Genomic DNA, 26,616 nt, shown 5'->3' on the forward strand with positions numbered 1-26,616 from the left:
AACCACCGCGCGAGCGTCGCCATAGAAACGCGTCTCCGGAGTACCAGCGCGCTTCCGGACTACACTTCCCATCAGCCACCCTTCCTCCTGATTACACCGCCACCTGTTCCTCATCTCCCATTCATATAAAACCACGCCTGAACGTCATACCTGTGCGAGGTCTCGACTTGTCTTAGTGCAGTCATTCTGAGCGGTTTCCTGTGTTCTGTTTTCCCGTTGTTACTTCTGCTTTCTTATTCTGACGTTCTGATTGTTTGCCGCCTGATTCTGCTTTCTGTCCGACATTGTGTTTTGCCGGTCTGATCTTTGCGTGTCTGACTTCGCCTGTGTTTACGAAAATAAACTATTGCTGCAAATGGATCCCCAGCCGTATGCCTCCTCATTACAATATGTGAAGCATTGCTTTTAAAGACAGTTCTGAACCAGACTTGTTTCACACTTTAGAGAAGAGTGATCGATATTAATGTATTTTATGTCATTTCAATTTTAATTGTAAGTTCATATCAATCACCCAATTTAACTATGTTAGACTATTTGCAATGTTTGTAAGACTTTTTCCACCAAACTAAGCTCTTCACTATTACTATTGCAATACTATATTGCTACGTTGTTAATTTGAGACAGGGCACTTCTTAAAGTGCGTTTATGACATATTTGAATAAAAGTAAATTGATTTGAAAACCTTTTGCAAATTCAGTAGCAACAAGAATTTTTATCCAACATATCTAATTTATAACCAACATTTATTTTATTCTGCAGCTTAATGACCGGTGACATGGGATCAAAGTAGGGACAGATGCCTCTGAGCAGTTAATGAAATATTATTTATGTCACATCTGTATTGACTGTTTTTAGCCAAAACAAAACAAACAAACAAAAAAAAACCCTGATGTTAGAGTTTAAAATCCAGTATGAGCCAATGTTTTGTAAAAGTCTGATTATATCTTTTGAAGTAAAAGACTTAATACATTGTGTAATATTTGGTAATATTTTCCTTCTCCTTTTCCTTCGTCTGCCCTTATCCATATGAATTTTTTGATGAAATGCTGTTTCCCATGGGTACTAAATTCACTACCATACGTCTTTATTTCCAGTTGCTTTTTCAAGCTGTCAGGCCATGGGGGAATTTGCCTTAGGGACTCTAGCTTGATCTCTTTAACTTCCTGTTTCAGCTTCCATGGAATCGCTAGGGGCTTGCTCATTCTTCTCTTCACCTTTACAATATGAATCTTTATTGGTTTATAATAAGGCTGTGGTATTTGAGAGTGATGACTGGCATATGGACTTAAGGTTAATGATAATAAATATATAACAGATTATGATTGAATGAATGAATGAATGAATGACAATTACAATACTGTTGTCTAATGTGCTGCATACATATTATATGCCATTCCTGGTTGAAACACCTCACATTATTATTTTTTGTCTTTTTTAATAATAATTTATTCTAGAACTAAATTGAAATCAAGTCTAATATTATACAAGTATATTCCCTTTAGGTTATATTTCAAAGAGACTTTGATTTAAGTGAGAAGTGATTGCTTTTTACCACACCAAGAAAAAGCCACTGAGGTTTCATAAGCACCTCTTATCTCTTTTAGTCTTTCTTTCATTTCCCTTCACCACCCTTTAATTCATTTAGTTTTCCTAGGAGAATAGGTAGCGAAGGATACTACTCATATGAGCTGTGCTGTGTCCAACGGTTCATAACTTTCCACAGGAACTATATTAAAAAAAGGCAAAATAATGGTTCAGTCATGGCTTTTTATTTCTCTGAATGTTTGACCCATAAAATGATCTGTCAACTGTGCTAATGATAGACACCAATTAAACTGATAAATGACCTGATTGAGTCACTCAAATGCTAATTGAACCAATCAAGAACGTCTGTGACAGTATTAAACAGCACTATGTAATTCACTCATGGGATTTAACCAGTTAGAGAAATCTGTCATGGTTGAATCAAAATGAACCAGAAAACAAACTCAGAAGTTGATTCCATAAAACCACTGAGCTTTGGTTAGTAAGAAAGTTGAAAGCACAAGCTTATCACAGAAGCCTGCAGATACACAGTATAAAGGGTAAGGAAGTTCAATTTGGCATCTGTTTAGCTGTTTATAGTCCTTGTAAAATAATTTTTTAAAGTCTATAAAAACATGAATGCAAGTAAATCGTGCATACTGTATGAGCTTAAAATTGGTGCTAAATATTGGAAGTTTTCTATTCCTTCAAGCAAAACTGGACTGGCTGAGTAGGATCCTATATTCATTAAAAACAGAAAGAATTAGCTTAGTAAATTTACTGAAACGTCTCATTACTAATGTGTAGGATGACCACTACTTACGCCTGCCTGTGGTTACTTGTCAAAGGCAGAAACAAACTTTCCAATTTCATTGAAATATTTATCAACCTGATAATTCATCATTCAACAGAATGCTAGGGATTTTCTGAAAAATTATGTATAACACATTTTCTTTCCCTTATGAGCTAGGTGCAAAATCATTTGCAAGGAATGACCGTTGTGAATATTTAATGTAAACTGGAGGAGCTTGACCACTAAACAACCTTGAGCTCCTTTGAATAAGGTTGAATAAGGCACTGTGCCAGAATGTTAAAATTACAGAGCATAATCCACACATGAAAAAGAGGCCAGAGCCTAATGAGAGGAAGGTTCTTTTCTTTTTAAGAGCCGTGTGACAAGTCTGCAAAATGAGTTTGCTGTTATAGGATTATTTTAGGCCATTAATTTCACCGAGGGTGCAATATGTTGGGCACCTATACAAGTCAACAAGGTTCTGTTTTTTTTTTAATGTGGAAGACTGACTCTAACCTATATAGAGGAAAATTCTTCATTACCCATTTTACCAACATCTCTAGATAATGGATAGATAGATAGATAGATAGATAGATAGATAGATAGATAGATAGATAGATAGATAGATAGATAGATAGATAGATAGATAGATAGATAGATAGATAGATAGATAGATAGATAGAGTACAGACTATTTTTTTTATTCTGGATGCTTGTTATGAAGTACTTCTTGCTTGTTAGGTCAAGTAACAAGAAAGAAGTCCAGCTAACATAACTTCCAGGCAACCTCACCTATATGACAGTATCTTCACAGACAAACTGCTAGGTTACAAAAATGTTTTTGTAAGCCATAGGCTTAATCCTACCTTTTGTTTCTGCATTCTGTGGAAAATACTTACAAACACTGGGTGTTAGCAAATATTTTATGAAAGGAAAATGAAAAGAGAAAGGGATCAAATAGGTGTTTTCTTACAATATCAAAATAGAAAATGTATAATATCTCATATTGAAGTACAAAATGTAGATTCCCTGTTGTTCCAGTTCACAATGATGTAGCAGGTTTATTAAAGCAATGCGAGCATAGGGGCGATGCTGTTCAAAGTCACAGCAGCGAAAGCAATGCTTTACTGCTGAACATAAAGAGAAGAGCAGATGGGAGACATTCAACATCATTACAAGAGCTTTGAATCAAAGCAAACAGAAATGGAACTAGAAAGGGAGTGAGAGTCACAAGATTTATTGTGTCAGCTGCAAAACGACCAGGACAAAGAAATAGAAAATGGAACTCATTTGAAACAACATTACACGGTCTGTGGTCTCAGCTCATCAAATGCTACTGATATTTGGAATAAAATGCTATCCTCATCAGCACTGATGATGCTGTTAATTCTGTGGAAGACCCGAGGCATAGATTTTATTCCACACATTTTATAATATCTCAGTATCATTACACGAACACAGATTTAGGATACTCCTGGGCCATAAAAAAAGCATTATTCTGAGATACTGTATCACCCATGGCTGTGACTTTCGATATGCCCATGCCAGGAGTGTAGCTTCTTATAACTCTGATGGGACAAGGACAAGGTGGAACTTCCTGTTGTTTTTGGGAAAAGAATAAAACCCACAATAGATTCTTTATATATTACCACAATGTTCTGTTGTAGTAGTGCAATTATATCTAACCTACAGTGTATATATATCTATATCTATGTAAGGAATATCTACTGTCTGCTAACTCAAAGTGACAGCACTTAGGTGAATGAGGCATAAACAGCTGGCAAGGTGAAGGTTAAGCAAGGCTGTCTGGGAGTGCATTGCTTCCAGCCTTTTCCTTCAGTGTCAGAAAAATGTTAACCTTGCCACATGGCTTTAATCTTGAAAATGCTGAAGATTTAAATTTCTGTGCATCAGTCTTGGCTCTAGTGCTGGCGTGATTAATGATGGCAATCCATCACAGTGCCATGCCATTCTGAGAGCCGGTGCCTTTACAATGGTACATGTATTCCAACCTTACCTTGTCTCTCCCTATCAGCGACTGTGCTGAACTGGCAGTGACTTTACACCTTCTGGTCTGTCTGTCACTTCCACTTCTCAGAGGGAACAAAAACAGAGATGAATTGGACTTGCTTGAAGCTTTATTATGGGAGTCCAGTGCCTTAGGAATCACATGTACATATGTACATATGAAAACAAATTTACATAAAACATGTCAGGCATCTGGTGTGTGCCATGCTTCTCCTACTGTGTATAATTGTTATATAATTCTGTATGACTGTTGGTCACTTTTCATCCCACCCCATTAATTAATTGTGAATACTGTTTTCTTTTCTGGAGGTAATTGTATGGTGCACGATTCAGCAGTGCCAGTGTACTAATGTTCTCCAAACTCTGGCACTATGTATGTGTACTGTATATGATGTGCATCCATCAGTGTTGGATAAATGCTTCCAACTAGCCAGTTCTATTCAAGGATGCAATAATAGTAGCCAAATCTTCAAGAGCAGGCTGGAATCACATTAATTAAGGGTTCCAACATAAAACATCAAAAATAAACACATGCATCTATGAGCAGACAATGCACTTCACCTTGGTCACTTGGTATTTGTTGGCACTCATTTCTAAATTTCTAATTACAATATATGGTGGAATCACTGCTGGGATTTGTGAGTGTATAGTGTTGCAATTAATGCAGCACCTAGCGTCAAGTTAAGTTTTCCATCAGCATTTTGATGTTGGAAATAAACTGAAATAAGTAGAGATCCGCAGAGATATTAATGCTTGAAAGGACCTATTGTAAATTTCAAGAATGTTTAGAACTTTGAAGTAAATAAATAAAAATGTTTGGGTACATTCTCAAACCGGCCCATGCTCTAAAGAGAAAGAGCAAGAAATGTATTCATGCTGTATAAAAATTATGTGAAATTGTATATGTGCTTCTCTTCCTCAGTGGGCTGCAGCTGAAACCCTAAAAACCCCTTATATCCTGGGATATAACATCAATATACACCTTGTATTTACCACATCAACATAAAGTCCTCTTCCTTTAAAGGCAAGAAAATGCAGTGCAGAGTGGACAGGCCTGACCTCTGTCTGCACTCTCAGCCTTTACTTACTAGTCAAAGTGTTTCTATTTGTTTCAATGTTTTCCTCAAGTCTTAAATGTAAAAGAAGGAAAACAATACTGAATTGTAATGAAGAAAGTGGAGGAAAGCAAGTTGGATGCAACTGAACAGACTGTACTTGCACTGCTGAGAACAAGTGCACTGCCATAGGGGGCATCAGCCCAAAAATTGCTTCTGTCGAATGCACTTCTGCTGTTTTATTGCTTTCAGTAATTGCTTCACTTTCAAGGAACTGGCTCTCGCTTGGCCTATTTTCACAGTAAAATATCTTTCTGGGGAAGAGTAAAGAGTAACGACTGATTCACATCACATTTACAAGACAAGCAGTGAGAGTTTACTGTACTAATTGCTTTGTTTTATGACCTTTAATGAGTTGCGTGTTTATTTTTTTGACACATACACTAGAAGGATTTTAGCCTTTTTCATTGTTTCAGTTGTTGTTGTTTTTTTTTAAATTATATTTCCGGAAACAATGGGATAAAGTAGTGCCATATTTAATAAATCCTAGTATGGTTCAGCTTTAAAGTTGTAGATGTGTGAAAGTTTGGTTATGTTTTCCATATGACAAATCAGCTAGCTACTTTGCTAACGAATACCATGTATCTACTATTAGTTTGAATGAGATGAGCTTATAAAAGTGTGCTATAAAGACAGAAAACTAAACTAAACAAATACTTTGCACTCTCTACAATACATATGTAAGGGTTGAAATAAACAGAACAAAGGGTAAAATGCCCTTATGACACATTCATCCAAAAACCAGTGACAATACATGGGCAGAGACATGATGAGATAAAACAAACATAGTAATGTAAACAAATCAAAAACATGAAAACGTGGAACAAAAGATGACATAACGCTGCTGGCTGCTACGCATGCTGAGTGGCTTGGCACGCAGGGCTCAACATGAGGGGGAGATTTGTGACATATAGAATATATCACAGCAAAAATCTGTTTATTAAATATTATATTGATTATAAAATGTAAAATATTACAAATTGCATTAGATTATGACTTCACCTGACCAGCATAGATGTGTTTGATCCCTGTGATAATTAAATACGTCTTGTTCCAAAAATGTAAATATTTCTGTTTCTTGTTTAAGGCTAACTCACAGGTCTTTTATTATACATGCTCATAATGGAACTTTGGTTTAAAAATCATACAAAATATAAAACTAAAAATAATAGATGACAGTTTAAGATTGTGTATTTGTGACGTTTTTCTATGAAATTTCTTGGAGTTTCTCTTTTGTCCTTTATTTTTAGATGACCTACATTTTCTGACCTTTAAAAAGAGGCAGTTACAGTCTACCAACTTCAACTTTATTCTATAGGACTTACTGATTTTATTAACTGGATTTATTCTATATATATATATATATATATATATATATATATATATATATAGAATTATTTAATTGCATTTGTTTATTAGTCCAAATTCAGAAGCACGTCTTTTATAACATCTGAAGTACTGTATCCTGAATGGTTTTGTATTTGCTCACAATCCTGTTGAAAACCTCACATTGTTTTTCATTGGCTTTAGCAGGTCTGGCTGTTACAGAGAGATTTACTGAGGATTCTCAGTGTGTAATGTGCACCTTCTCTTCTCTTATCTTCGATTAAAGCATCTCTGTCTTGACGTGCTAGCTTTCAGCATGTGGAATAAAATTTGCTGAAAACCCACTACTCATGGGCTCACATGGGCTCAACTACTCATTTTTTCCCTCACAGGTACAGGGTAAGCACACTGTCAGAGGTTCTTCATTGTTTTTTTCTTTTTCCCCCAGCCCAAAGCACCACAGGCTACTGTTAATCTAACAAAGTAATATCTCTCCCTCTCCCCTGTTGCAGGACCTGTCATTCTTCTGTCAAGCTTGCTCTGCCTTCAAATACAATCATTTTAGCTTGTTTTCTGAAGCATCCTGGGCCAGATTTGTCCAGATGGGAATCATATTTCTCAGTGTATAATAGAGAATAATTACCATAAGACAGTGTGTTGTTACAAGTATATTTTTATAATCCGGCACATGTGCCATTTTGCATCTGCATTTTGTGTCACTGTGACAATATATAAATAGTGCTAGCTGTGACTGCTATGGGATTATTGTTCCTAGTGCATCAGTATTTGCATCGTTTAAATCTTTTGTGACACATTTTCATTAATAACAAAGGTGGAAGCATACAAAAGACTATAATCCACAAGACCATTCATTATCCGAGTCACTTTACATGACCTACACCAGATTCTATGATTTAAGGCTTATATACTCCCTGACAGCAATTATCCTGATACAACTCATCAGCTAATGATGATGAATCGGATAGCTACTCCATAAGTGCCGTATCACATGATTAGGCTTAGCACGTCTTGGACTTGATAATGAATTGAAATAAAATACTTTTAGAAATGCGTGTAAAAATAATAGTGCATATAAATTTGCCCTAAATAATCTAAAGGGAGAAAATGTCTTTGCCATGCCAAGAATCATCTGTTTTAGATAATATGCTTTAAATCAGCTTCCAAATTTACCACATTTAGAGTTTTGTATTTGGAATAATACCAAACTCACCACTTAAGAGCACTTTTTATGTAAGACATTAAGAGAAAATGAAAATTTAGGAATAATCCAGGGGAACTGATCTGATCTCATGTGAGGTGCAATGAATAGAAATGTGTGCATGGCTAAAAGGCATTTCATAAAAAGCATTCAGTGTAAATTCAGTGTCCCTTTAGTAGCCACATTGGAGGATTTTTTCCTTTGTTACATCTAATACAATCACATCTGATGGGTTTAGTCAGTTTGGATAACATACTTATATGAACTTATCAACCTATATTGATGAAGGTTGATAAGTAAACTGTATAATCTCTGTGTCTTTGTTAATAGTTGGTGTACAATCACACTGTGTGACGCCCTTCAAAGACTCTCCACCGTTCCACACACTACTACTGCAGTGTTGCTGAACGGACAGCACCAATTCAGCAGTATGTCTGTTGAGGATAGCCAGAGAACACATGGCAACTGGGCGGGGTGGCAAAAACATGTCAAAAAGTCAGCAACCAATTAGAGTGGTGCACCAAGCTCCAGAGAAAGAAATCTGACAACGTCGTTCCCTGAGCCGGCCTTACGCTGCCAGCGTCCATGGGTTTGCAGAGCCACTTACTGTAGTTATCTCAGCGACCCTGCACTACCCCTAGATGCCACTGACCATCTAACTTAGTGACTCTTTTTCCTTGCACTCATTAGGTGTTTGTTCCTTTGTTGAACTGCATTTCACCGAAGATACTTTAAGAGCATGTACTGTTGTAAATAAACCACAGTTTGTTTTCTCATGTACTGCTCTGTCTGTACCTGTGTTCTGATACACACACACACACACACACACACACACACACACACACACACACACACACACACACACACACACACACACACACACACACACACACACACACAAACTTTGTGTGTTCTTTTAAGTCATTTGTGAAAACAAATGAGCAAATAAATAATCAGCAAATTACAATGTTATTGGCACAAAAATATTCTAACTAATTTATCAGGACCGGTGGAGCAGGAAGAGCAAATATTTTCATATGTGCAGGTTGGGGGAATTACAGCTCTGAGACTGAAATGCACAGCTGTTTCTAACAAATTATTTTGCAGTGATCCAGTGGTACTGCACTCATGCAGAGTGTAGTAAGAGAGAAAATGTCAGTCTTGCCATAAAATATGGCTTGATTATTATTTGAGTTTAGTTCCAAAACAACATACGTAAAGATGTTACAGAGTTACAAAGCTTTTTTAGTGCACAAGCCAAATTAAGAACTGCAAGCTTACAGTGAATTTCTTGCATGTTTATGCTTAGGTTTTGAGGTCATATCTTGGATTTTAAATAGTTTTGGCCTGGAATTCTGAGATATATTTATACCGTAGTCCTGTCATTCCTTGTGTGTTAATTAAAATGGCTCACTATCTCAATCCCTGACACCGCGCAAGGACAAACTAAATGCCAACAAAACAACTAAAAACAACTTTCTCCTTTGGGACAGGCTTATTTCAGTTCACTAAAGGCAGTGTATTTATTAGGCTCAGTGTTGATCCATATTCAGGGTCATTTACTCTAGGATAATTCTTTGGAAAAGTTCTGTATGTGAGCAAAGGAAGGCCCCTGTATATTACTGTTAAAGGTTATGTTAAAGGAAATTCAAAAAGTAAGCATGAAAAAAAATTTCTACATTTGATCAACTGCTGTTGATCATTACTTTTTCAGTGAATGTACTATTTTGTTAAATACTAATACAATGATAATGGTACAATCTCTTGCCTTCTCTGCAGATTAAAAAACAATGCAATTTAAAGGAGCATGTCCTAAGTGGCGTGCAGATGTGTACAGGCAATTTATATGTTTATTTATTTTAAATAGTAATAATTACTGAATTAGTGATGTGACATAGAGCTAAGTACAGTGACCCATACTCAGAATTCATTCTCTGCATTTAACCCATCCAAAGTTCACACACACAGCAGTGAACACACACACCGTGAACACACACCCGGAGCAGTGGGCACCCGGGGAGCAGTTGGTGGTTCGGTGACTTGCTCAAGGGCACCTCAGTCGTGGCCAGCCACAGACTTGAACCCACAACCTTAGGGTTAAGTGTCAAACTCTCTAACCATTAGGCCACGACTCCCCAAAATGTAAGCTCCCACTAAGTTTATCCTAGGACCGGTTTTGATTATCTCATAAGGGGCTTCATTGTCTTTACTTTAAATTACTGTACATATCATTAAGGAATGTCAAGCACATGTGTACTTGTATTTACGATGTACCTGTGTTTTACTCTCAAATTGTTCATGAAGTCAAAACATGATAGACATGAATCCCAAATGCTGGCATGTCTATTCATATAGCTAGAAATGAAGTCAATGTTTAAGCACTAAATGAGATCCTGTAGTAGCTACAAAGTTTGTGGAAGCCAGGATTCATTCAAAAGGTAGTGCATTTGTTCATATACAGTAGCTGATAAAATATCAACCTGACCCATGGCATAAAATATTAGCACTAACATACATAATGAATTACTTGACTCCTCAAAGCAAACATTTGGTGTGTATGTACTAATTATGCACCTGTTACGAAATCCATGTATCATATATTGATTTTAGGTGATTAAGCAAGGGAAGAAATGTACAGTATTAGTGAATCATTTTCATATCTCCATGAACAGCCAGATGTTGAGTCACATGACTCAGTCAAAACGCAACAAAAACAATGAAAAAAACTACTGAACAAGGGACACCTCTACACCATCACACACCCTTTTTAAATTATAATATTATACTCTGTTCATTCTTTGAAAACAGACCTCACTTATACTAAAAACAATATATGTAAGGTCAATATGCAGTGATCCACTTGTACTCCCGTTTTTAGAATCGGTTAGCATCCTAAACCTTTAAATCTCGGATCAGAGTGGTGAACCATTCTTCCAGGTCCTGATGCAATTGGATGACAGGATCAGTGCCCTGATATTTCACAATTTAGCACTCTGTGCACACTCACAAAAATGTTGGTGTTTCAAGCGTAATATAAATGATTTATTGTTATATTTATCAAACGTCGTCCATATTATTTATTTATTTTTAAATTAAGGTTCATTTCTATTTTTTCTTTCTCCCTGTAATTAGAATATAGTGTGTACAACTGTATACAATTCCCTGACTGTCATATCATTAATTATAGATTACACTATTTTTGTCTTTACAGTGTGCTTTACATATCAATTCCACCAGATGTTTATTTATGTTGTTTTTGAACACATATCTTCTGAAGTGTGTTTGCTTTGAGCTTTGTTCTTTTTGATTCCATGCCACTCAGCATGCTCTGAATGGAGGGAGGTGTTTATCTAGTGTTGCATGTTTTGTGTATACACACAGAAGAACAATGTCTTGTCAAGCACAGGACACGAGTAGCCATGCTTGCTGTGTAAGAAGGGTTTGAGGGCTGAGAATTGGGCAAAACCTCTTCTTCTTTTGAATATCATGTGCAGTCAATATGTAAGTAATGACATGAGTTGAAAGAGAACATTTATAATTACTTATGCATTTAACAGTTATGCCTGATATAGTATTCTCAATTGAAAGGTTCCAAATTAAATGCAACATAATAAATAGTTTATATTATATTATGTTATATTATATATTATTTTATTATATTATATTTGTATGCATGTCGGGGGGCACGTTGGCTTAGTGGTTAGCACGTTCGCCTCTCACCTCCAGGGCTGGGGTTCGATTCCCGCCTCCGCCTTGTGTGTGTGGAGTTTGCATGTTCTCCCCGTGCCTCGGGGGTTTCCTCCGGGTACTCCGGTTTCCTCCCTCGGTCCAAAGACATGCATGGTAGGTTGATTGGCATCTCTGGAAAATTGTCCGTAGTGTGTGATTGCGTGAGTGAATGAGAGAGTGTGTGTGCCCTGCGATGGGTTGGCACTCCATCCAGGGTGTATCCGGCCTTGATGCCCGATGACGCCTGAGAAGTTCGGATAAGCGGTAGAAAATGAGTCGAGTGAGTGAGTGTATGCATGTCATTGGTAGATTGACTTACAGCAATCTCTCTTTCATTAAATTTATTCAAAAGCATTCTGAGCATCATCATCATCATCATCATATTTACATTATTTGAGTAAGACTGTATACCTAAACGATTTTTATTTATCTTGAGGTGCATTTTTAAGTTCATCAATTCATCCAGTCATCTGCCTTATTTTGGTTGTGGTGAATCTGGAGCTTTTTCAAGAAACATGTGGTGCCATTCACACATACAAATCTATGCCAAATTAGCACAGCCAATCTTAATTCTGGCATGTGCTTTAGAAGGTGGGGAAAACCAGAGCATCCAAAGGAAACCCACACAGACCTATGGAGAGCAAATTTCAGCAAAAGTCCACTATGATCGTAACCTGAGCTCATGATTGATCACAAAGTCAGAAATCTTATGAAATGTGACTTAGTAAATGATGTTTTTTTATTAGACTTGAAAAATGTATAGCTCTCTTCTCCATGATATACTCTTACCTTAATTTTGTTTGTAGCTTTGCTGTTATTAATGTGTCCTGCCTTATCAAAATCCATGGTCACAAAGCACCTTTTTTAAGGAAGGTATCATGTGGAAAGTTATACCTCTTCATCTTTTTTTGAATTATGCGTTAGGGTTTTTCGCTCGCTCTAGCCCTGCAGCTCAGACACACTGATTCAACTTGCCTCTGTCACATAACATTTTCCTCAGCGTCTGTCACCTCCTGTAAGATGAAGGTGCTCCTGTGTAAATCACCGAGCAGCACTCACCACATATACGTCACTGTGGTCACAACTTTTTCAACTCAAGTAAGCAGGTCAGCCTGTGGGTCATGCTGAGAGAAAATGCATAATTTCACCTTTCTGACAAAACTAATAGAGGGTATGCTCCAAATATAGATACTGATAAGATACAGATTACAGACAAATAATACAATATACAAAATAAGCCATATATGTCAAAATTTTTGTGGCAGAATTAACCCTATTCATTTCTATTCACAGGCAGCCACAGGGTCAAGAACAGTTACCACGGTGACTGAACACATTTAGGATTCAGTATTTTTCCCCCAGGACACAAATGTGGTGTACTGTTGTGCTTCAGGCTAAAGAATGTTGCATTGTTTGGAGGCAATACATAATACATAGTAAGTAGAGCAGTATAAACTAAGGATATGTTATAGGAACTTTCCCAGTTACCGAAGCTCTCGGTATGAACTTTCCTACCCATAAACCTGGGATGGTCTTAAATACTCTTTTAAAATTCACTTGAGGTTATCTACAGGATCATGACTAGAACAACCACCACACATCCACAATTCTTGGCCTTTCATGCAAGAAAATGGAGCAAAAAGTTTTCCATACCTCTAGAGTTATAGCATCAAAACCACTTTTCTTTTAAGCACATCAAACATGGAAATTGCTCACGAAATTCATAATCTCCATTTTCATATACTGTGTTTTCTGTTTGACAATTGCTTGTTCCATGAATGTGTAATCCCTCTGTTTTTCCAAAGGCACAAGGAACTCAGCAACTATGTCATGTTTTGTAGAATTACAGCAATCTATGCATTGTAGAATTATACAAAACTAGAATTAGACAAAATTCCATGAAAGCATGAATTAATACACATACGACAGGTTCATGATCCCACAATTATATGAACATGTACAAATGTCCCAAAGCACAGTTAATGGGCATGTGTGATCTCAAATCAGAACCACCAAAGGGACACTATCAGATTATAGCTCTAAAGCTCCTCTGTGTGCCTTCTAACCTTTTTGCATGGACGTTAGATAGAATTAGCTGATAGATCAGCTCTTTCAACCATTGTACCTACTGTAATAAGACAAAGAATACCTACATGCAGTGTGCATATCTACTATTAAGCTGAATTCTTTTCAGTAGCCAGTGGTCTATCAATTACCTGAACCCACTATTTGTATACTTGGCATGTTGTTGTTGTTGTTGTCCTTCCACTGCTTCTTGTTCGAGGTCACCACAGCGGATTATCTGATTCAAATATTTGATTTCTGGCTCAGGTTTTACACCAGATGCCTTTCCTGATGCAACCCTCCCATTTTATCCAGATTTGGGACAGACACTGGGAGTTAAGCCCTAAGTTATTTTCAATTAGCATGAATTTTATATTATATTAATGCATGATGACTTAATCATTATTCAATCTGGTATTATTAAGCCTGCATTATTAAATTATATTTTACATATCAAGCTTCTCTTTTGCCACAGATATGTTCTACAACTTCTACCAGTGGGGGGCCTCGCTTCACATTTGTTTCCGTGGAGGACGTTGCCCCACTTCCTGTTCGTGGGGGGTGTTGCAGGCCCGTAATTTTTTGGCCCCTATGTATTTTCTGTTCTGTGGAGGATTTTTTTTCTTTCATGCTCTCCCTTCCTTCCCGTTCCTGAGAGGTGAGACTAGCCACGGTGTGTCGGGGGTAGCACTCAGCCCGGCAGCTCGGCTGTGGACGTCGCTCGTTCTACCTGGTCGGCTGTGGACGTCGCTCGTTCCCCTCTGGCTGCGCCACTTTGTGCCTTGCTCCCCCCACCTGCCTCGCCATGTGCCTTGCTCCCCCCCACCTGCCTCGCCGTGTGCCTTGCTCCCCCCACCTGCCTTGCCGTGTGCCTTGCTCCCCCCCACCTGCCTCGCCGTGTGCCTTGCTCCCCCCAACTGCCTCGCCGTGTGCCTTGCTCCCCCCACCTGCCTTGCCGTGTGCCTTGCTCTTCTGTCCCGCGTCATGACACAACCATTATTAAGATCTCTCATTCTAAGATTATTTTGTCTATTTTAATTGACATTTATGGAATTATTATAATTACTACTACTACTACTACTAATAATAATAATAATAATAATTTATGAATATATGTTTAATAATAATAAGAGTGGTGAGAAATGTTTGTGAACCTGGAATTGTTGTGTGTGAACCGGATGTGATCAGTGTTCAGGTGATGGCTCTCTCTCTGGTGGTTTGGAGGGGGAATAGTGGGTGTAGCTGTGACAGTAGTAATAGTGGTATTTAATAACTGTTAATAACCGTTTCTAATATATAACTTATTATCACATATTCACACATCTACATACCATATATTGTCTGCCATACAAAAAAATATTAAGATTCGCAATAATCAGCTCATAACATTTTTAAAGATGATGCCATGCAGACATGCCATGCACATTTTTTTTTCAGTACTATTTGGTTACAAAAAATACTAAGAAATGAATTTAAATAGACTTCTCTAATCTTCATAATCTATCTTCCATATTTTCCTGTTCTCACCAATATTACTAGAATGATGCATAGAATATGAATGAAGTAATCTTTGTAGTAATGTAGTAATTTCCATTCATTGAGTTATTCATTGGCTATGAGTAAGTTAACTTAAACTTGCCCCAGTACAACAAATCTATAATGTCGTGTCATAGCAAATTCACAATTTAATATTATCATGTCACATGCTCTGGATTTTTATTAGGCAAGCTGTGCATGACAAGAGTCTGATTTTACATCTGCCATATAAGAAGAAAGTAGTTATTGTAAATAAATGAAAAATAGAGTTAGTTTGCTAGTATATCTAGATATAATCTCACATCCAGATGTCAATGTCCTTCCTTCACCCTAAATTCTCTGCAAAGATTTTCTGTTCATGTTTAGTACTGTATAGGTCACCTAAACTCCCTGCAGATCTGTGCAGTTACTTCACCCTAAGGGAAAATTTAGAGCCCCTGCTCTCACAACCAACTGAAGCATATCAATGACTTTTTTTTTCCAGAACATATACAGTATACAGAGTTTGAAAGTCATTCATATTGAAATATGCTTTGTCTATAGTCACCCTTTCGATTGGCTCTAAAATAATATACAGTACATCTGAATAGTTGAATGTCTGAAATGTGTATTATATTTTATTGCTAATTAGATTTGTATCAAATATGTGTGGGCTAATAAAGAATTTGTATCTGACTTGTGTCTGATACATTTAAGGACATTTAAACACATTGAGGTTTGGCCCTTACAATGACGCCATGGAGAAAATATCATCAGATTATAAAGGAACTTTATTTATGGGTGAGAAATGAACAAATTAAATTAACCCAACAAACTGGTGCCTCTGTTAAGCTTTGGTGAGGATTTACAGTAGTTTGCATGGTTTGGGTCGACTTGTATCCTTAAATGGAAATTTTTTTTCAACAAAAAATTTATTTGCCTCCTTACTTTTATCCTATGATGACACAATTCTGATAAGAGTCGTCTCTTCCAGAATGACAACGCCTCCATCCATGGGGCCAGAGTGCTCACTGAATGGTTTGATAAGTATAAAAATGATGTAAATCATATGCACTGGCCTTTTTAATCGCCTGTCCCAATCCAAATTTGGTGTTTTAAAGAACCATTGTTACACCACCAATTGAGATAATAACATTTGTCACTTATATGTATTATCCCATTGAACTTCTGTTTACACGAATAAGAAAGAACACCCTCCTACTTAGAAAAAATAATATTATACCAAATGCACCACCAGAATCATTTCAGATCAGTGAGTAAAATGTAACAACAATCTTTCAATTACTTCAGTGGTTAAATAGAAATAGCTTGGTTGGTTTGTTTATGAGAGGAGAGAAAGTACATTAAAAATCTCCCCATTTTAGCAACAAGGCCCTAGTGGCTTGTGACAAGCAGTAGGAAACAGGATTTAACTGACAGTGATCTTGCTCTTTTACTAATATTTCTAATTTCAATTACATATGTCAGCATGTGTATTTGTGTGTGTGTGGTGTGTGGTGTGTGGTGTGTGTGTGTGTGTGTGTGTGTGTGTGTGTGTGTGTGTGTGTGTGTGTGTGTGTGTGTGTGTGTGTGTGTGTGTGTGTGTGTGTGTGTTTAATAGCACCTGCTACAACCTGCTACATGACACATTACCTCAGACTTTTGCTCAGTGCAGACAACAGGAGAATAAAAGCTTGCGATGAATGTACATAATTTTAGTGAATACAACACATTTTCAAATGGGTTTTGTGCTTCTGCTGCAAATCACTCTTTTAGACCTATTTCAGCAATCAGCACAAATCTTTGTTTTCAAATGAAAACCATTATGTTCATCATTTTTTTCTGCCTTGCAGCATTGACTTAAGTGCAATTAGCCCTTAATCAACACCCACCTAAAATCCAGCAGGCTTGTTATTTTATTCTGTACATCATTTTTCTATAGCTTTCTATATCTTTAACTTGAACTTGTTCTCCTTTTAAAATACAGTATATGTATCCATACTATGCAGATATGTGAAATACTGATATTTTTCAAGTTCATCATCATGTTTTTTTGCACAATACACAAGTGAGTTGTTCCAAAGTATGTTAATGTTGACTCTGCAGTATATTCACATGCACTAAAAGCTGAACCAAGTCTGCAAGGCTATGGAATATTAAATGGCCTGAATTCCTAAAAAATTGTCAATTCTGTGATATATTTACACATATAATACTATAACATATAACAGTACTGCTATTGTGATCCTGTACTGGAAGTGATGTGACATCTTAAGCATGAACAAAATAAGCAGGGAAAACTTATTTCTTCAGATCTTTGAAAGTAGATAGATAATTTATTTCTGTTTTCAGAAAACTGCCACCTGAGAACTCGCATCCTTATTACCAAGTTCTATTGTCACAACACACATTTGTTTCAGAATGTAAAAACATGTGTCCCTAATTTATTTTCAATAATAAGCTTGACCTGTCACAAAATATTTGTGCAATGAGGTATACTGTGGTTGTAACCGACAATCCCTGAGCAAAAAGATGATATTCAAATGTGGCGTATAGTCATGCTCTTTCAAAGCCATTGTGCTTGTCTGGCCTCTGGATTATATTTGAATACAGAGCTATATTAACTTAAGAGAAACTATAAGTGGTATTTTCTCTGACCTGAGATAAGATATATGCCTATGTATATAAGAGATATTATATACTGTATATTAATTGTAGGTCATTTCAATGTTGGGGTTTTGGGAGCATTTTACATTGGTTAGCTTCTGTAAAAGAAAATAATATAATAGAAGTTGGTTAGTTTTATATGTCTCAATAAATAATAATGTGACAGACAAAGAATTAGTATGATTTTGTGTTATAAAATAGAGCTAATAGTAAGAGCACTGAAGTGTAGAGGTACATTATGGGAAATGTGGTATCTATCTAGAGCAAACATTGTAAAGATGGGAGATCCATATCTGGAGTAAGAAGCATGACCTGTTTATATTTGGGTCTGGGAAGAAAAAAATACAGGCTCCGATAAGGCTGACCCCTCCTGACCAGTACCTGTCAGATAAACCTAACTTCACAGCTCAGAAGTATTTGTGTATGTCTGTGTGTGTGTGTGTGTGTGTGTGTGTGTGTGTGTGTGTGTGTGTGTGTGTGTGTGTGTGTGTGTGTGTGTGTGTGTGTGTGTGTGTGTGTGTGTGTGTGTGTGTGTGTGTGTTTTCCCCAGTGTATGAAAGCACCCAGTTTATCACCCTGACATTTCTTAACAGGCACTCTTAAAGGTTCTTACACTGCATTGCTTTCCATTTTCTTCAGTCTAAGACATTCTATTGTCTGAATCATATCTAGGCTCCTTCTGTACCTCTAATTCAAAATACCATACCATACCATACCAACACAAAATAATGTGCTCATATCTATTCAGTGTATTCTGAATTGTGATTAGAAATTCAACTTTTTTTTTCATTATTTCTGTATTGTGATAAAGTGATCACAGAAGATGGCTGGAGGCTAAACATCTCCTGAGCTGTGTTTTCAGCATGCCTCTAATCTCACTATGTGTGGACAGATCAATGCAGCTAAGCCTTTTCAATTACCAAGCTTTGCCCTAGCCTTTCTTGTGTGATTGAATTATTGATAGATCAGTGTGTGACCCAACCGTTTCAACTAAATCATGAACACAGGAAGTCATTTGTTTGGTAATGTTGGCTACAAAGACATTCTTTTGATAAACACATGAAAACTACAAGGTTTTAAACGAATCAGTGAAATACTGAACAACTAGGAACAGAAAAACAGACCAAGAACATTGTTCTAGTTTCCATAAACTGTGCATGAACTCAATCAGTGCAATCTAAAATTGTTACCAATTACGGTCTCTGCCAGTGGGAAATCTAGGTTTTGCAGTCTGGCTGCTACAGTATGGTGCCAATACATTTGAACACTAAGAGAAATGACTGATTACAGTGAGACAACCAAGAGAACATTCATCTTGACCTTTGACTCCCATATATCATTACACACAAGGGGTTTATAAAACAATTCTTTCTAGACAATACCTACTGTACATACAGAAAGTGTGGCATCTGAAATGTGCTTTGAGGTAATGTTGAATGTTTCCTCTATTCAAACTATATTTTATTTTTCAAGGAGCATGTTTTATCTGGCAGCCAAGAACAGATTTCGTAACACTAAGTAAAATGTGGAGATCAAATGGAAAGATATCAGATGCAGTTAAAAAACATGTCTGAAAATTCGGACCTGGAGCAACACATTTGTTTCGTAATACTTCTAGTTCTAGTACTTGAATATTATGTCAGGGCGATCACTGTAAACTATGCGACTAAAGAATTCAGATTTTATTCAACGATAAGCAAGTATCTGAAAACAGTCAAATTCAACATGGAACCCCAATAGTGTGGATGTACATCCTCAGAACACAATCACTAATCAAAATGGACTGAGAGCTTTGATATTAGTTTAGAATGGTATAGTATAGAACAAAACTTTGGATATCTATTGTTTATTTATATTTTAGTTATTTTATTTTATAGTCATTTTATATTTCAGTGGCATAGCAAGCAATGACACAGGCATGCAATGAATTGCATTGGATTTTGTGCCAGTTTGAGGTGTGGACTACTTACTGTAGCAGGTGATGTTAAAAAAGGATGTTAAATAAATAAATGATCTAATTTACCTATTGCAGTGCAGTGTGAATTCCTTTTTCACACATATTGTTATGTTTGCAATCAAGGCAAAATTGTGTATAGAGCAACTATGGTTCATTATTAGAGATTTTACACAACCTGGTCCAATATTGGGCACAAGTATTTTCTCTACAGTTGGTGGCATAATCTGGACATGATGTTTGTCAACTGCACTGAATATATTTTCAAACTGTGCAGTACTGATGTGACTTGGCAGGTAACATCAGCCAGTAATGTTTTCATTAGTCTTTGAAAATAAATGATGTTTTTTAAAACCCATTCGAACATCCTGTCTTTCTGGCCATTATGATTCAGTCATGTTTTTGCCAAATATAGCACCTGCTTTTTTAAAAAATGCATTCAATTACCAAGTCAATAATTCATTTCATTACCCTGTAACACATTATTTATATAGTCCACTTTGAACACACAAACCATCTACAGACAATCATGAAGCAGTCTCTGAACTGCTTCAGCAGTAAAACTGATGATGATTTTCTAGCTTATACATCATGTAATCATAATAACATATCATAGAATATATCAATCAGGTACATACAGTATTAAATACCTTTGAATGTGTACTAGGCATAGAGATAAGTTATTAATCTATAAATAATGTTCTAATCATTAAGGTTTTTTCTATATATATATTTTTTTTACATCAAGAGTATTATAGACTATATAAATTCATCCATCCATCCATCCATCCATCCATCCATCCATCCATCCATCCATCCATTTTCTGCTGCTTATCCGGGGCCGGGTCGTGGGGGCAGCAGTCTTAGCAGGGACGCCCAGACTTCCCTCTCCCCAGACAGTTCCTCCAGCTCTTCCGGGGAAATGCCAAGGCGTTCCCAGGCCAGCCAAGAGACATAGTCCCTCCAGCGTGTCCTAGGTCTTCCCCAGGGCCTCCTCCTGGTTGGACATGCCCAGAACACCTCCCTAGGGAGGCATCCAGGAGGCATCCAGAACAGATGCCCGAGCCACCTCAGCTGACTCCTCTCGATGTGGAGGAGCAGCGGCTCTACTCTGAGCTCCTCCAGAGTGCTCCTCACCCTATCTCTATGGGAGTGCCCAGTCACCCTATGGAGGAAACTCATTTCGGCCACCTGTACTCGGGATCTTGTCCTTTCGTTCATGACCCAAAGCTCATGACCATAGGTGAGGGTAGGAACATAGATCGACTGGTAAATAGAGAGCTTTGCCTTGCAGCTCAGCTTTTTCTTCACCGCAACAGATCGGTATATAGACCGCATCACTGCAGAGGATACACCGATCCGCCTGTCGATCTCCCGCTCCGTCCTTCCATTACTCATGAACAAGACCCCAAGATACTTAAACTCCTCCACTTGAGGCAGGCGCTCTCCACCAATCTGAAGTGGACAAGCCACGATTTTCCTCCTGAGGCGCCGGACGGTTTGCCAGAATTTCTTTGAGGCCGACCGATAGTCCTTCTCCATGGCCTCACCAAACTCCTCCCAGACCCGGGTTTTTGCCTCCGCAACCACCCGGGCTGAAGCTTACATGGCCCTCCGACCAGGCTCGATAGGACTCCTTCAGCTTGACGGCATCCCTTACTTCCGGGGTCCACCACCGGGTTCAGGGATTGCCGTTACGACAGGCACCGGAGACCTTACGGCCACAGCTCCGAACGGCCGCGTCAACAATGGAGGTGGAGATCATGGTCCTCTCGGACTCAATGTCTCCAACCTCCCTCGGGATCTGGTTGAAGCTCTGCCGGAGGTGGGAGTTGAAGATCTCTCTGACCGGAAACTATGCCAAACGTTCCCAGCAGACCCTCACAGTACGTTTGGGTCTGCCAATTCTGTCCAACTTCCTCCCCTGCCATCGGACCCAACTCACCACCAGGTGGTGATCAGTTGACAGCTCCGCCCCTCTCTTTATCTGAGTGTCCAAGACATACGGCCGGAGGTCAGATGAAACAACCACAAAGCCTAAGCTGTGCATGGAGGCGAGCCCAACTATCTCTAGTCGGTATCTCTCAACCTTCCGCACCAGTTGCGCCATACCTGGACCTTGATATAAATTGATATAAATTTTATACTCAATAATGATCTAAGCATCCATAAGCATTAATGGGAATGATTAATACCCGTGACCTGTTTCTAGAGTGCCAACAGTGGACTTTTTTTTTTTTTCAGGAAAATGAAATTAGGCAAATGTGTAAAACGTATCAGAGCTGTTAAATGCTGTTAGATATGGTTTGTATAGAACAAATGTGTAAATATACCCAAATCATAAATTTAACATGTGAGCTGGTTTAAAACTAGATGAACAAATCTTGTCAGATTTGCATGCAGAGATGAGATGAGATTCTTACTGACATGGGCATATGGCTATGGTGATGGGCCAGACTTCTCTTTATCACCACGCCCCCAGCTCCCTTCACAGCTGCACATGCTTGTCCCTTCTCTCTTCCAAATGATGGATGCTCACTGGTGCCCTGAGCATCTAAAAATATTTGCTAGACACTCCAATTCTAATTCTCTTTCTCTCTCCCACACACACTAATCTTCTCTCGTATGGCATGTACTCCCTGTCTTTCAACGCTATACACTCTTGTCTGCTGTTCCTCAGTGAACTCACATTTCCTTCTCTCTCTCTCTCTCTCTCTCTCTCTCTCTCTCTCTCTCTCTCTCTCTCTCTCTCTCTCTCTCTCTCACTGCTCTCCCTGCTCTTCTTTAATTTCACACTTTCTGTCTGTCTGTGGCATTTCATCCTAGTAAAAGGCTCTCCTCTGTCTCCTCTGTGTTTGTTTCCCTATTTGGAAACAGCTTTACCTGTTACTGTCTATGGCTTTAATTTGCTGCAATGAAGTTTCTCACACAGGGTAATGAAGATTTATTGTACCAAGCATTGGTCAGGCCAAAGACCGTATCTTGTAGATGGATGACTTTGTACAAAATAAACATTTGGCATTTTGTTCTGAATTGCCTTCTTTACCCCCACATAGCAAATATGTGGTTGATTTATAAAATATATTTTTTTAAGTGCTCATTTATCTTTGAGATTTTAGGTGATTTTTTATGCTTTGGTATGTTGCTATTCTGTTCATCACCGATGCATTTCTACGTGTATACTGTATAAATCTTTCTATTTTGCAGTTAATATGTTGCAAATAAACTTGCCTTGCCTTAATAGAAAATAAGCAAGATGTCAAGCTAAGGCCATGAAAGTCTTACATGAAGTTTGCTACACACCACAGTTTAGCAAAGAAAATTGATGTGTAACTTCAAAATACTTTCTAAAAGCTTCACTACAGCTTTCAGTAGATTTTATGAGCCCAAACACAATTATGCGTGAACAATTAATATTAGTGGGTTTAAGCAGAATGTAGAATGTATTGGGGAGAAGGTTATAGATTTAATGACATCTCACACCATGTACATTAGAGAATTGTTATGAATTGAAAAATTTCACATTGGCATGCCAACCTATCGTCCACAGCTCAAGAGAATGGGATGAGGGGCACTGCTGCAAATCAACTGCGACATATTGATTAGGATAACATTGAAGGTGAATTAAAGACAATACTGTTTGTGTTGTTTGCCAGATTTCAGTTAATTCACCTGAGTAGCGATTTTCACATTGAATTTGTGGTAATGATATCAGATTACAGAATAGACTATCTTCTTATAATTACTTTTGAGCATGATGAGGACATAATTCACAGTAAGATTATTACATATGTATCATTACAATTTCAGGGAGATAAACACGGACACTTGATTTGGAGTGATTTCGAGTCTACATTTTTACTACTCAGTGTTCCTACACCGATTAACTATGGATAATAACATGGCAACACCCATTAGATATGAAATCTGACTTGTCCTTCCTTTAGACTGAATAGCTCCAGTGATGCAGTTGATTCAAGTTTGCCTGCTAATCTTCATCAGACCACAGATACAATTAGAAAAGTGTACATTTTCACTTTCTCTAAGTTACTAAGGTTGTTGGAACCCATGATTATTAATGACACAAAATATTGCAGGAAAACATAAAGTGAACCTTTCTCGGTTGTGGGTGTGTGAACACACAATGAGGTGAGTTTTTCCCTTGGCACCTTTGAAGAGAGCAACAAACATAGAAGCCAACAATTCTGTACACATTACAAATGGTCCTGTCCTTCAGAGAGCAATAGCAAGGACTCTAGGCCTGCAGGTGCTGAGAGAGTGTGTGAGAGAGGGGAATGAATCTATCCCACCTGGCTGGAGAATGCTGTTTCTGGGTAAAACATATGTTTCACCATGTCAGCCTCCGCCCTAAGGCCTGAGGGATGAACTGCTGCCACTGGCCTGGCTCTTGCTCTCAAGCACAGTCTGAGGAAAACTGGTGTCCTGTAGGATTTGATCTAAAACATTATCTGCTCACTCACATGTGTTCCTAAAAGCAATCACAGATAATCTTATTGTATATATCACTGAAAATAATGAAAGTGCTTGTCATGACCATTAGAGAAGGAATAAATTCACATAAAGTAATCAGGCTATCATGTTTTACACATTTGATTATTCAAGTGTGCATTTAATTAACTATTAGCAGTGCTTTGTTTCCCATTACAAATGTGATGTATTCATTAATTATAATAAATACAATGCATGTTAATGCTCAATTGAATGAAAGTGATACAAACACTTTAAAAACTAATATTGCTCAATCACAAATTACTGTGAATAACAGTGAGGCACCGTTAATTACGTGTTTACTTGTTCATCAATCCTTAATTGTTTGACAGTTACAAATTACAAATAATATACTTCCAGTATCTAGCCAAACATGACAGTGGATCTCTGGGTAAGCAGGACTGGTGACAAACCAGAGAGATCAGTGTGGATTAGATAATGTGTGCCAGTGGTCATACAGCATGCCTTTCCAGGTGACATGAGAGGGGTGAATGACAGCACATAAATCTGATATAAATATATATTATAAATAAATAAAAGAATTTAGCAGCTCATATTGATTTTTGTTTACAGAGCTCTTTAATTCATGCACTTTTATTTAGCACAACTGACTGTTCAATTTGCATTACATAAAACCAATGCAATCAAACATTTTTTTTAAACAATCAAATTCTTAAAATAAAAACATGAGATACAAAACTTACACAATGAAAACATTACTTTTGCTTAAACATTAGCCGAGGTTCTTTGCATTATTCAATTTTACTATTGTCAGCAATGATTAAACTTAAAAAAATTATAATAATTTAAAATAAAATTTAGAATTTAATTAACAGAAAATACATTTTGATAAAATCTTTAATATAAAATAATATATACAATGCCAAATTTTACTAATTTATTATGTATTTAATTTTTTTTTCTTAAGTGTTAATTACTTAAGAATTTTTTTTTTACTTAAATTACTTTATAAAGTTAATTAGTTCTGTTAAAAAAGGTTGCTGCAGTACTGAAAGGCTGGCTCTTCCTAAGTACAAATACTACTGCTCGTATCCTAAACACAACACTCAGTCTTCTCTGTAAAAGTAGATATTTACTCTGTATGTGTTTGACTTGAGGACATTCTTATGTACCTTCTCTATCATTATGGCACATATGTGCCAGTGGCCATGGCACAGGTGAAGCCCACAGGCAGCTCTCTCTCTCTCTCTCTCTCTCTCTCTCTCTCTCTCTCTCTCTCTCTCTCTCTCTCTCTCTCTCTCTCTCTCTCTCTCTCTCTCTCTCTCTCTCTCTGTCTCTTTTCAGCTCAGTCAAGGGAATAACCACTCAACCCATGCTCATCTGCTTGTGAGCTGACAGATCGTCTACCTTTGATGCCTTGGCTCAGCTGCTACACAGTCATAAAGGGAACTACACTTATTAATGCTTGAGAAAGACTTTATACTCCCTTTGAAAGACTCATTTGCATTTTTTTACTTGTTCTTTGATAGCAAGGATCTCCCCAGATTATTACATTTTTATCAAGTCATCATCCAAAAAGAGAAACGTTGGATGTGCTATTTGTCTATTTTTGCGTTCGTGACACTGACATTGTCATTTTAACATAACTTATAGGACCAAATTGCCAAATTATACATGAGAGAAAGTCATATTTATAAACTAAATAAATTATGCTAGAATAAATCTTTTTAGCATTTTACTCTATTTATTTTCAGGTATATAAAGTACATAAACAACCCCCAACTCCCAAAGCTGACCCTCTAGCCTGAATGTTGAGCAGGTAAGTACTTGATGTTAAATGAAAAATAAAGAAGCTAAGATAAAGAAGCATAATAAGACATATAATATAATAGTCTTCGTATCATGTCATTGGGTAGGATCTTTCAGGATTTTACTGTGAACATTTTGCCTGACTTATAAGACTTGTAAATATTTTACCAATGTATTTACCAATGTGACAATATTGCTATACTGAAACTCTCAACATTAATATGGAAATCTGATGAAAACAGCTTCCACTGTATTTGTCACAGATGTCACAATCTGCCAAATCATAGTAGCCTATTCTGTCAAATAGATAAGAATAAAGAACAATTTATATGAAATAGGCTGAATGCATGCTAGCTAACTAAGTATAGTGATTTAATGGATATAGGGCATCTACTGTACTCTGA

Source organism: Tachysurus fulvidraco, chromosome 10, assembly GCF_022655615.1.
Source record: "Tachysurus fulvidraco isolate hzauxx_2018 chromosome 10, HZAU_PFXX_2.0, whole genome shotgun sequence".
Lineage (NCBI taxonomy): Eukaryota > Metazoa > Chordata > Actinopteri > Siluriformes > Bagridae > Tachysurus > Tachysurus fulvidraco.